This window comes from Wolffia australiana, chromosome 10 (genome assembly GCF_029677425.1).
Source record: "Wolffia australiana isolate 7733 chromosome 10, ASM2967742v1".
NCBI classification, from domain to species: Eukaryota; Viridiplantae; Streptophyta; class Magnoliopsida; order Alismatales; family Araceae; genus Wolffia; species Wolffia australiana.
The window spans coordinates 13,209,164-13,215,403 of record NC_135844.1 but is presented as its reverse complement, the minus strand read 5'-3'; positions in this window follow the sequence as shown (position 1 = coordinate 13,215,403).

Sequence of the window (6,240 nt, the reverse complement as noted above, 5' to 3'; positions counted from 1 at the left end):
TCAAGTAAAAAATTCAAATTAACTGTCTTTCAAGTAGGGCATGTATTTATAACCCTATTATTCCAATATGATAAATTAATTTCCTTCTTCTCTCAAGGAACAGATTCTCCTATTTCATAATTTCGGAAGTCTTCTTCCTTTAGAATTTAGAATTTCTAGTTTTATAGCGGAACGAGTGGAGCATGAGAATTTAAAAATTAAAATTTTAGAATATTAGTTTGTTCATGTAATATGGATCATCAGAACATGTACATTTTATGATTTAAAATGATATTTAAAATTATTTTTTTGCTTCAACTCTGATAGCTTTTCACATGATTTTTGGTATTGTACTATTAATAATTTTAAATAAAGGAGTTATTTTAGAGTAAGCTAATTTTAATGTTTATTTTATTCACAATAACTTAGATATCTACAGAATAGAAATGTTTCCCATTTATCTGATACCACTTGTTAAAATAATGTTGTGGGGGCATACTCTACGACCTTATAGATTGGTGTTTATGCACTTCATAACTTGTATTATTTAAATTCATTGAATAAATTCAATTCTTATCTTTCTTTTGGTCAAATACTTTTACCCTGATTCAGGGATCCTGACATCAATTACACAAACACTTAGGAGCCTTATCATATCCTTATAATTATTTCGAACATGCTTACTGTTTATATGGTTTAGATATCATTGACAAAGAAAGCACACATACATGCTCCTCTCACAGGGTCTATTTAAATGTCTTTTAGGTGTTCACATCATCCCAACTCATTTAGATAGAATTCATGGCATCCCCTCATTCCTCCCTACTCCCTTCAGTTATTCATTAATCTTGTATCTCTTTGTTCATAACACCACTGCACATCTCCTGAGTATGTCTTCTATACCATAATTCACTTTTCCCTACAACAAGCACCCCATACCGAAATCTTTGACTTCCACTAAGCCAAGTCAGTAACTCCCTGTCATAGTCAACATAGAACTATTCATAAGTAACTTAGAAACTCAAAATCAGATGCTTCCTGATTCTAATGGAGTCATAATCTTCCCTTTTAGGTCAACTTAAAGAATTTTACCGCATCAACTCACAAGCTCTGTCTACGTCAAAAATATGATGTCAGAGAATGTAATCTATCTAATTCTAACATTTTCAAAAATTTCATACAGTGTTTTAATAATTAATAAATTAAAAATGATAATCATGTAAATTACTAGTAGACATATATCATTAATTAAAATAAAATCCTATTTAGTTGGCTTCATAATGGTCAAATTCTTTATCCAGCTAGTGTCAGCTGCTAACTCTTTACTAGATGCTCCTCCACTCACAAGGAGTCACTTACATACTCCCCATGGGTCAAAACCATGATTTTTAAATGTCAACTCCAATATATATCACGAGTGTAATATTTGACTCCTTTTAAGTCAATAGTAAAGTGTAAGACAATGTAATTCCTTTAACTCGGACACCATTAATTTAAATCAATATTATATATATATATATATATTAATGCAATCATAATGAACTATGAACCGTAATGACTCATAAGGTACGATGGCAGAAAAGACCAGGTGCCTATTGATAACCTCAACAATTAGGGTTCAATATGTTGTTGGCGTTTCTAATTTTAATCAATAAAAATATAAAAATGTACTCACTAAAGTAAACCTATCTAGTGAGAAGTACAGATCCTCTCCACAAGGAATGATAGATTCTTTGAATGGTGATTAATGTGATGAGATGAGATACATTTAAAATACTGATGCAGTGATAATTAGAACTATAATTAAGATGATTGTAGTTGCTAATAAATATTGATAATTGGGACATTAGAAGATCGAACGAGAGCACAGATGAAGTGAAGGTAGTGAAAGTAATGCATGAGATTGATGTAAAGAGCAAGTCATATAAGGTGGATGTCAAGTATGATAACGACAAGACAATGACTTGAAAATGGTAGGATGTGATTAGAGAGTATACAGATGCAATGAAATGGTGGGACGGGTTAAATCAATCTAAGCTTATGATGATGACAAGAATAACCGATATAAGGCATGGATACTTACCATGGATCCTTACATTCTCACCAGGACCAAAGTTATTTACAAGTGCAAGTAATCTCCCCCTCTTCTGTATTGCATCTTCTCACGCACCTAGGACATAAATAACATGCCTGAAGGATCTTAAACACTTGGTAACACATATTTTTAGTAGTTAAGCTGACCATATTTACATGTTTATTTGCATTAAATAGATTATAAATATGTGTTATGAACCTTAAAATTATTAAATCTATTTATAGAATGATATTTTGAATTTAAAGAATTTTTAAATACTTTTTGGGATTTTTTCTGACAACATATTCTGAAATAAAATATTTTTTTTGCGTCAAACACTGATTTTTCCTGAATTTTTTGACATTATATCCATAAAGATACGATTATGCTAAGTCTATACGTGTATTGGGCTTATATTTAATTTAATATGAATTCTGAAATTGTATTAACCCTTTTATTTCCATCATGCTACGTGCCACTGTTCAATCCGTTGACCATTAACCAACTAATGATTAGGATTAGTGATTAGCAAAAGCCAATCATTAAACTTCAGTAATGCTTGGTGTCAACCAATCATTAATTGCATACCGTTATGGTATCACGATTACCGATGCCATAATGTCATTTATTGTTAAAATTATTCTTTATTAACTTTTAAAGTGCAGGGGTGACATGGCCTAATAAAAAAAGGAGCTCTTGTTCTTGAAATACATGTGACATGGCCCAATCAAAGACTTAAAATAATGATTTTTCTCCCTTTTGACTAGTAAAATATGATGGTGGCGTCCCATGTGAGAATTGGTCTTTAAAGCCAGTATGCTGATGCATCACCACCTGAGGTGCGGCATGCTTATTAATGACTATATTTTAATACTAAACACTAATATTGTATTTTCTTTTCCAAAACAATTATCACATAGCATGACGAGAGCCATCAATCGAGGATAACATGGGGCAATCCAAACCAATGATTACATTTAATGTGACGATAAGACAAAATGATGGCACTGATGAGGATGAGGAGAGAAAATAGTTTGATTAAATCAATAGCTAGGAAACATCCAACTTCCAGGCTTAATATCTGATGGTCTAGAACTCCAATTGAGCTCAAATTTTAAGGGTAGCTTAATCTTTATGTCCTTTATTCATCCACATTGTTGTATCTATAAATGGAGCTCACGAGCTTTGTAAAACACATCTTCAAAATAAATTCCTCTTATAGAGCAAGGGTTTTGAAGGTACATTAAGGTGTTTTTGATGTTCTGAGTGCTCGGAAAGGATCGATAGAGAAGGCTGATCTGCATTAGGAAGTAACCTTGATCCCAGCAAAATATAGGGGTCTAAGGTTAGAATCTTGCCTTACATTGGTCATTCTTGAACTCATGTTGGTAGATCATCTATCAATCTTGCTGATCATCAACATCCATCATCATCCCTATCTATCATCATCTACCATCCATCTCACATATGTTAACCGTCATGATCAACTCTCATGTTTCCTCTAGTTTTTTCTAAGAAACCCTAAATCACTGTCTTCCCTATGTCACATCTCACTCTACTCTTATTTTGCTACCTTCATCACCACGTCCCACACCAATATCTTCATCCCATCTCACCTTCACACCCTCTTCTATTTTATTAAAATGTAAACTATAAACCCTAAATCGGATCCTCCATACCATTTTTTTCTGACTTTGTCTAATTGTCTCTTTGTCACGGCTCTCTTCATCCTTCTCTCTAATTTTCATTTTCTCTGATCACTACCTCCATCATAGTGCTACCTCTTATGCTATACGTATCCCTTCTTGTCATCCCAAATTCACCCTGTGGAAAGAGCAATTTCCCTAAGATTCATTCCTTGTGGAGACGACCCTTCCTCATCACTAAATATTAAAATTATTTAACGAGTAAGAATATATAAATATTATTGATTAAACTCAATATCATGACAACATAATTTTACCCCTAGCCTTCAATCAGCCACAAGAGCATGAAACAAGTTTAAGGATGGATTTCACGAGAATCCATGCCTCTAATATGGATCGGAGGCCAAGGATGGAAAGAGGAGGTAAAGACAAAACATCCTTAAAAATATCAGCCCAACGGCCTTCTGGATTGTTTGATATGAAAATTTGAAGTTGAAAAAATGCGGATTGACACTTCCTCATCAGCATTGACGCTCCCTCAGATTCTGTCAACGATTTGAAATTCCCAAGCTATTCCTCATTATCTATTGGCAGAATCTCCTTGTCTTCCATGAATGATAACTCCGACAGTGCCATGTGTACTACAAAACAAGAAAACAAAAAATATGATATTTATTTAATCATAATGACGTGGTGACACACCACTGCGCGCCACATCACCATCTCTCTCCTTTCTAAACTTTCAATTCAATTTTTATTCAATGCCATCCAGACAGGTGACTTTTACACCAGAAAAAATAATTGTATTATGATTGTGTGACCTCCCAACGCATTTTTGTGCGCCAAGTCTGCATCATTGTACTTTTTGACTAGTTGCGGTGGTATACACAAAAAATCATAAAAATATATTCTGAGTTGGAAAAGTAATTTTTTAAAGAATATGAGGTCATAAAATTATTTAAAATACTATTACATTCACAAAATCATTACATCACTCTAAAAATAAATTTAAGTCTATTAAAGTAAAATGTAGTTTTTTACAGAAATAACTTAATAATTTGCGAGTTATCACCTATTTCATTTTACTTTAACAATGACAAGAACTCATAATTCATTGGTTGTTTCTGATTCAATCTTTATTATTTTTGAGTGTTACACTTGGTTTTGCTTATTCATCTTCTTTACTTACCCTAGGATCGAGTCAAAGACATGGATGATGACCATAATAAATTCCTAATATCTCATACGATTCACATTTTATAAAATTCGCACTCCTCAAAAATCAGAAAGTAGAAGGGAAAATAGGATTTTTGATTAGGAATAAACTTTATACATGCGTCCTCCAGGTGACCGACTCCATATTGTAATCTTGTAAGATAATATATGTAGCTAAAAATCCACCTAGGCATGGAGTTTTAAACCTCAAATTTTACAATATAAATGTTGGGCTACCTCTACACTTCATATATCAGATAATGTTGGCCTCCTATTTTACATTCCATTAGGACTACATCACATCAATGATGCATGCAATCCTTTCCACTTCTCTATTGCCTCTCCTCAATCAGCTACGATGCTAATAAATCCCATTACGAATGCCTAATGTAGGAAGATATCTCCAATAAACCTATAATAAAGATGTTTTTTAAAGGTGATTAGCACCTCAATGTATAAATCCAATGACATGAATGGAAATAGGTGAGAAAGATGAAGCCTCCCTCAAATTTAAAGCCTTGAATTTTGATTAATCTTGTATATCAGTTTAATCAAAATTTTCTCTATCATCATCATCACCACCGTTGCGTCGCATCTATGGTTTCATTCCCCAAACTCTTATGACATTTTAAGACAATGATTGGCATAGATCTCTTGCTTGGCCTTGATCTACGATTCCAATATGAGAATGTATCACTGCATCAAATAATATTAAAAATAAAATAATAAAATAAAAACTTTACATGTGACATGATGATTCATCATCCTAAATGCCACATCCACACATTTGTCTTTTCTGCAATTTACACATAGTTGTATATGCAGCACATAAATGTGTGGGAAAATTCTTTGTATGCCACATGGTTGGTGCCGCAATATTTGAATTTTCAAGATGTTTAATACTAATTTGATTAGGAATATTATGAATAATTCTTTCATGGTCTTTGCAATCATATTTATTATTATTATTTAAATTAGGTATTTTTTATTGGAAAATATCACTACACCAAATGAAAAAAAACAGTGTCAGTTAATGTTTGGTCCGTCTGATGTCATTATTTGCAATGCCATAACGTCATGCCTTTCAATGATTAGGTATATTAAAACTTTCTAAAAGTGATGACTGGTGACCATTCAATCAAATAAAATGGAGATACATGACCACTTACAAAAAGTACCCTAAATGATTAATTAGTTCCTATAAAAAAATTAAGAAAAATATAAAAAATATACTCCCCCTTAGAAAATTAATATTGTCATGGTTAGAAGTCAAAATTATAAAATAATTTCTTACCTAGAATATTAATTTCTTTGATGATTTGATTT